At 39.6% G+C, this 8225-nt stretch overlaps 1 non-coding gene across 1 annotated transcript; it reads left to right on the plus strand.

Annotated features, from left to right (window-relative positions):
- Positions 1-3701: 3701 nt before the first annotated feature.
- Positions 3702-3774, plus strand: trnas-gga (transfer RNA serine (anticodon GGA)). Its single transcript has one exon. It is a non-coding gene; the product is annotated as a tRNA-Ser (tRNA).
- Positions 3775-8225: the final 4451 nt, after the last annotated feature.

The raw sequence follows: 8225 nt of genomic DNA on the forward strand, positions 1-8225 counted from the left end.
ACATGGGATACGAGGGCTGTATGTTGACGGTAAACTCAGTTGAACTCACTTCACAATAAGTGTCGGTTTGGGAAACATCAAATGTCAAATATTTTGGCTATTTAGACCTCTCCAGCGTGACTCTCAAACATGGACTTAGAATTAAAGTCTCAATTTCATTTTAAAAAAAAAAACCTCTGTTTGCCCCAATTTTGTTTCCGATTTTTCCATATTTGGCAAAGAACATCCCGTTTCTTCTGATTGGTTGCCTTTGTGTAGACGACCCACTTGTGAGACCACTCGTGTATGTTATGGTGACAGAGCTGCTTCAGGAGTGGAGAGGTAGACAGAGCACTTTCCTACTGACCTAAATGAACTTGCGAAATTGGAATGACCTGATTTCAGGTCTCTCGGCAGAAACACATCTGCAGTGCAGGAATGCATCAATATCTTTAATTCATTTTTCATATGTTTACTGAGGCACTATAGAGCCAATATACAGTAACTCCCAAATACAAAAAACTTATATCCATCCATCCATTATCTAAGCCGCTTATCCTCACAAGGCTTCCAGGACTGCTGGACCCATTCCCATCTATCATCGGGCAGGAGGCGGGGTACACCCTGAACTGGTTGCCAGCCAATGGCAGGGCACTTGGAGACAGACAACAGTCACAGTCACAATCACACCTAAGGTCAATTTAGAGTCTCCAATTAATGCATTTTTTTGGGTTGCGGGAGGAAACTACCCAGAGAAAACCCAAACAGGCACTGGCATAGCATGCAAACTACACACAGGCAGGATGGGGAATTGAACCCCGGTCTTCGAAACTGTGAGCCCAATGCTCTAGCCAGTTGCTCCACCATTCCACCACGTTTAAACATTCCATTTTGAAAAAGGCTTCATGCCTTTCCCAATTGAAATTTACTTTCAAACTAAACTAAAAGACAATTACAAGTTGTGTATTGAACACAACTACAAAGTTGGTTGTTGGGAGAGTCCACTTAGCTTAATGCTAACAAAACTATGCAAGACATCTTTCACATTATCATTAAACCACTAACTCTTTAATTCTTTACATTCCACTTAATAATGTTATAAATCCTTATTTTTACAAAATACAATATTATACAGTGCTATATTTCCTGACGAAAAACACAAACACATTTTGTTTTTTAGGAGATGAGGCTAGAATAGATTCATGGCATTTCCATGAGGAAGGATAATTTCAGAGTGACTTTAAATCGTTTAATTTAAATGCAGAATGGTGGAGCTGTAGCCTTTTGTGTATGAACAGTTTTGCTCTGCGATAGGGGAGTTTGAAATACTCCCTTCCTTGTTTCTTTTTTTTTTTTTTTTTTTTTATCATTCTGATGTTTATTGAAAATGCAGCCAGAAAGAAAAATGTTTTAGGGGAGGAACCAAGTTACAGAATGGACAAGAGGAATAGCAGAGCAACACTTAGACAATCTAGCTATTGCTTATTTTATATTATATACAAATTGTGTTCTAATTTGTAGATGGCTAGGACACCCGGTGAGGACATGCAACATTTGAACCAGAGAAACAACAGAAAAAGACAGGGCACGACAAAATGTGGGAAACGAGCAAGGCAGTATAGTGGTGCAGTACGATGATCCCTCGAAACATTTTTCATTGACATTTAAAGAAAATTGGGAATTGGGAAAATGTATCACGACACAGTTGCAATACAGTACAAAAGTGGCTTAAAATACAAAAAGCAATGCTGAGATGCCCTTGGGTAAAGCACCAAAGGTCCCCCAAAGTGGGCCATTACGCTTGCTTCACTGATATCGCTTACCTTGTCTACTTGTAATTTCAGTTCTTTGCATTATGGAATGGATGCAATATGTTTAAAAAGAAAGGATCAGTGTAAGTGAATTTTTCAGAAAATGTTATTTTTACATACTTGATTTTAATTTTATTGAAATCCATGATAATCTTCTTAAATCCCCACAAGCCAAGTATTATCTTGACTAGTTTATTTACCAGAAAATCAATGCCATTACTCTCATTGTTGATGAAACCTCATGAAATCGCTTTACAAATATTTCTATCCTACAATCATTTGCTTTGGTATGATCTGATTTATTTTTCTTCCCTCAATTAGTTTCACCAAATGAGGCCTCATTCCTGCTCAGTCTGTGTCAACTAGTTGTGTTCTTTTGTGCCCTCGTCTTCTCCTAACTGTGTTTCATCTGACTGATCTTTTGTCTTTTCTGTTCATCTTTTTTCACCCAGCTCATCTTTTTCTTCTGAGCCTCTTTTCATTTGTTCTATGCGCCTTGTTTTGTTTCTTGGTTTCGTCTTTTCACAGTTATTGCATGGCTATCTGCTTCGGGGCCTTTTGGGCTTTATTTAGTTTAAATCAAAAAGTTATGTTCCCTTCTAATCTTTGGTCCATCTGTCTCCAACATAGCACATATTAAAACAAACAGAACAGATTTGTTTGCTTCATATGATATGAGTGGACCATCTGTTAAGACGTTTATTTCAAATACATTTGTCAAAGTACTGTATGTGCAAACAAAGAACTAGTTATCTAGTGAGCTACACAACATTACGTTGCCTGCTTGCTAGCAATATTAAAAGTACGTGAACATGACTTCAAGCACTCATTGAAGACTGGACAGACCCAAACCTTTCTCCACGGAGCACACAAGGATGACACCAGATAGTTTTTTTTCTTCATTTTTGCCTTCTTTGTTCTTTCGCTCAGACAAAACATCAAAAACATTGCGTCTTCCTCAGTAATTTATTTTTGCCACCATGGTAACGGTAAGCATTGCCCTCACACCTCCGAGGACCTGGGTTCAATCCCAGCCCTCCCTGTGTGGAGTTTGCATGTTCTCTGCGTGCCTGCGTGAGTTTTCTCGAGGCACTCCGGTTTCCTCCCACATCCCAAAAAACATGCAACATTAATTGGACATTCTAAATTGCCCCTAGGTGTGATTGTGAGTGCGGCTGTTTGTCTCTATGTCCCCTGCAATTGGCTGGCAACCAGTTCAGGGTGTACCCTGCCTCCTGACCGTTAACAGATGGGATAGGCTCCAGCATTGTGAGGATAAGCGGCTAAGAAAATGGATGGATGGATGGATGGATGGATGGATGGATGGATGGATGGGTAACGGTTATATCCAGTATCATTGACACACATTCCAGTTCCACCTCTCCTGGTAGCTTAATCCTAACCCTAACCCTGGACACGATTACCCTGATGGTTGTAAAAAAATATGGTGTTGTAATATTTTTGACGTGTGGCAATGGCAGTACTGGAGTCTGACATTGTGCCATAATGATAGAGCAAATTTATCTTGTAGTCTGATCCAGACATACTGTAAGTTACCAAACCTTTAGCTTGGAGTGTTACCGCCATAGTGATTAACAACTACTGTCAACGTAATGCCGAGCAAAGACAAGACGCATACCTTTGTCTTACTCGGGAGCCAGTGCTGGCCACATTGCTATAAATGACAAATTATGCCCCATATGGTTGTCAAAAAAAAAAAAAAGAATTATTTGTTGCTAACGTGATACTAAATATTCTTCAATTCTTCCTCTCCACAAAGTCCAGTTTAGCGTATGCGCATGTTTGATTCTTAAAATAATTTATGCTGAATAACACAATATTATTGTATCTGCTCTTTATGCGGACATGTCACCTGATAATTAAAGAAAAGTCTGAGTGGCTTTGTTAAGAGCCCCTGTAGCTCAGTGGTTAGACCACTGGTTTGGAAAACCAGGAGTTGTGGGTTCGTATCCCACTGGGGGCCTCCACTCCACTCCGTTCCCTGAGAAGGGTTGCGTCAGGAAGGGCATCTGGCGTATTATGTGCGTTCATCCAAGTTGACACTCTGTGGCCACCCTGAAAGGGAAAAGCCGAAAGAAATGTAATTTTTGAGTGGTTTTGTTATTTTTCTACACATGGATAAGTTTAATTAATACAGGTTAGGATCAGTTACCAGGAGACTGAGATGATGAGTTCCTGTCTTGGAAAAAGATTTGTAATTTAAATTCAGTCAATCACTCAGTTGATGGTAATGTTTTGAAGTGCATTAATCGACAACTAAACAATTATCAAATTATTCAATTATGATTTGAGACAAGGGGGCACGGTGAAGCAGCTAGAAAGCGTTGGCCTCACAGTTCTGAGATCCCAGGTTCGATCTGGATGGATGGATGGATTTGGAACAATTGATTGTTCATTAAACTGGTTAATGAGAATTTCAGCCTCTAATTAATGATTATATCTTGGGATGACAGCAGATGGAATATTTTTATGTTTCATTGAAATGAGACATTTAAACCCATCTTATTTTATACACATTTTTGCCTTTTTTCTAACGTCGCAGACCAAATCACCAACAGAAACATAATCAATTTACATCCACGCATCCTTCCACTTTTGGAGCCGCTTATCCTCACAAGGGTCACAGAATAGCTGAAGCCTATCCCAGGTGTCTTCGGGCAGGGGGAGAGGTACTTCCTGAACTGGTTGCCAGCCAAAACCTCTAATTTACACTATTAAAATATTTTCCACACTGTCAATTTGAAACAGACTTGTTTTTTTTTTTTTATAAATGGATGGAAATTGAAAGGTTTTTTTATATCTGTTATCCCTCACTCAACCAAAAAATAGGTTTCTCGATTATGCAGTGAGGAAAATACTGTAAGTATTTGAACACCTTGCTATATTGCAAGTTCTCCCACGTAGAAATCAAGGAGGGGTCTGAAAATTTTATTGTAGATGCATGTCCACTGTGAGAGAGATAATCTAAAAAGAAAAATCCAGAAAAAATAATGTATGATTTTTTTTTATGATTTATTTGTGCGATACAGCTGCAAATAAGTATTTGAACACCTGAGAAAACCAATGTTAATATTTGGTGCAGTAGCCTTTGTTTGCAATTACAGAGGTTAAACGTTTCCTGTAGTTGTTTACCAGGTTTGCACACACTGCAGGAGGGATTTTGGCCCACTCCTCCACACAGATCTTCTCTAGATTAGACAGGTTTGTGGGTTGTTGCTGAGAAACAAAGATTTTCTATTGGGTTTAGGTTCTGGAGACTGGCTAGGCAACGCCAGAACCTTGATATGATTCTTACGGAGCCAATCCTTGGTTTTCCTGGCTGTGTGCTTCGGGTCATTGTCATGTTGAAAGACCCAGCCACGACCCATCTTCAATGCTCTGACTGAGGGAAAGAGGTTGTTCCCCAAAATTTCACAACACATGGCCGCGGTCAACCTCTCCCTAATACAGTGCAGTCGTCCTGTCCCATGTGCAGAAAAACACCCCCAAAGTATGATGCTACCACCCCTGTGCTTCACAGTAGGGAGGGTGTTCTTGGGATGAAACTGAACATTTGTCTTCCTCCAAATTAATGGAATGGTTAATGGAATTATGACCAAAAAGTCAATTTTGGTCTCATCTGATCACAAAACTTTCTCTCATGACTCCTCTGAATCATCCAAAAGGTCATTGGCAAACTTAAGACGGGACTTGACATGTTCTGTTTTAAGCAGGGGCCTTGGTGTATTACCAACAGTCACCTTGGAAACTGTGGTCCCAGCTCTTTTCAGGTCGTTGACCAAGTCCTGTCTTGTAGTCCTGGGCTCACTTTTCTAAGGATCATTGAGACCCCACGAGGTGATATCTTGCATGGGGCTCCACTCCAATTGAGATTGACCGTCATGTTTAACGTCTTCCATTTTCTAATGATTGCTCCAACAGTCGACCTTTTTTCACCAAGCTGCTTGGCAATTTCTCCATAGCCCTTTCCAGCCATGTGGAGTTGAACAATTGTGTCTCTGGTGTCTTTGGACAGCTCTTTGGTCTTGGCCATGTTACAAGATTGAGTCTTACCAATTGTATGGGGTGGACAGGTGTCTTTATGCAGCTAACAACGTCATGCAGGTGCATCTGATTCAGGATAATACATGGAGTGGAGTTGGACTTTTAAAGGCGGACTAACAGGTCTTTGAGGGTCAGAATTCTAGCTGGGAGACAGGTCTTCAAATACTTATTTGCAGCTGTATCACACAAATAAAATCATACATTGTGATTTCTGGATTTTTCTTTATAGATTATTTCTCTCTCACAGTGGACATGCACCTACGATGAAAATTCCAGACCCCTGCATGATTTCTAAGTGGGAGAACATGCAATATACCAGTGTGTTCGAATACTTATTTTCTTCACTGTAACTGTAAGTTGCAGCCATAGCTTGTTTGGTGCAAACTTCCTAAAATACAGTACATCCAGAAATGTATTCAAAACTCTGTAAAGTCGTTTATGTGATGTGTTTTTAAACACACAAAATATGTTCTAAGATAAGTGCTTGAAAAAAGCAAAGACATAAAAATCTAGTACTGAATTGCGTAGACACAGCATTGAATTATTTTTTGCCATATCAGTTTTCTTGGGACGGGGTTGAAAACAAGCCCAACTATCCACTAGTGCTTTCTGGCTCTAATGGGTCCTCAACCACTTCATACTGTATGTAAGTAACGTGCGCTGTCATTCCATCAGTAGCTATACAGTACAATGGCCCATTCCCTAGTAACGATATCATGGCCCATTTCTACGACCACATTAAATTATGCTATCTTCCCAGAAGTGTTATGTGTTATTTGGACTACTGCATCTCTGTTGTGTGGTGCCACATATAAGCAACACACAGAGTGATTGATGACAAAATGAAAGACCCCACCACGTATACGCAAATCTGCTACCACACCATCCAATTCAACAGAGATACTTTGGGGGAAGTCAGCTGTTTATTCCAATTTCTTGTCCATGAGCGAACGAGCTAGCAAGATAACAAACTAACGAGCTAGTGAGTTCGCTAGTTCATCTAATACATCATTGCCTGCCTCAGTGTTGTGTGAAATGTTTATTAAAAACAAAGGTATGGTATCCAACCTGTTGAACATATTCTGTACCAACAAACATTTAATCGACAAAGGTCAGAGCAGCACGTTTTCTGTGTATTCAGCGGACACACCCAAAGATTGGAGGTGGCCTCTATTTTTCACAATTCGGGAGCCGTATTTTAAATACTTGATTTTTTTCACACAAACATATTTGGTAGGCTTGTTAAACAGCACTCTTCACTGTGGCATATCAAATTTCAAAGACATTCTTATTTTCACAGAAAGAACCTTTTCAAAATATATTTTGGAAATTAAGAATAGATTGATACGTTAGGTAAATGAAATTCTAACTAAGGATGTACTCTGAGAGGTTTATATTTAAGTCATTTCCCTCTCATTTTTGACATTTCAATGTGTTGCAAAAGACCTTCACCATATTCTGTACCTTATTTATGCAATCAACAAAGCTTGAAACAGATAAAGAAAATGATTCACTTTCAAAAAGAATGTAGTTTGGTCACATTGAATGACAGCTGCATCACAGCCTCTCAATGATGAAATTATTCCAGACATTCATAGCAATCTAACAGTTTAAAATGGCTGATTTCCCTCTGTGCACCAAAGGCTGAACCTCAACCAACTTTCTTTTTGAAAAGTCTGACAATATAAGGTGTATTTTAGTCTCTTTTCTCTGAGGACATGCTTTTAAATCTCCAAGTGTCTTTTTTTTTGACAGATGCAGAGTGGATAGCATCGTTCAAAAATGTAGAAGTAAGGTGAGCGCGCTCTCACCGCTTCTGTGCAAGTCAATATCCAGACTTTAAAGCGATCGACAAGTTGTTTTTGTGAACAAATCCCTCATTTTTGGCATGTAATCCTGTTTGTGTTGTGCCCTGTCCCTCATTTAGTCTCTTCCCTGTCAGACACGGCATTATATTTGACTGCCAGAAACAAAGGCAGTGAGGGAGATGAGCCTAGCGAGAATAACACAAATCTAATCTTGCTTTTTGTGCAGCTGGTGTCTCTTCCATTTTAGTTAGCTGTTACTCTTTCCCCGGCATTTCTTTTTAAACATAACTTCACCTAAAATTGTGTTTTCTCTCTGGCCTTTCCCCAGCCACCTTCTCCTACATGGTTATTACTCCTCTGATCCAAATGAGGAAAGATGTAACTGTCATTAGGAAACTCAATCCGGCTAATCCTCCGCCATTCCAATCCTGGCTTCTGATAGGGGTTCAAATTGTTGCGCACCTTGATCATGACACTAGATCAAATTGGCACTCAAGCGACAGCCACTGGATTGGATGGGTGGTAGAACTAAAAGCAAAATGTATATTTACTACATTGTGAC

The sequence above is a fragment of the Syngnathoides biaculeatus genome, chromosome 9 (genome assembly GCF_019802595.1).
Source record: "Syngnathoides biaculeatus isolate LvHL_M chromosome 9, ASM1980259v1, whole genome shotgun sequence".
Lineage (NCBI taxonomy): Eukaryota > Metazoa > Chordata > Actinopteri > Syngnathiformes > Syngnathidae > Syngnathoides > Syngnathoides biaculeatus.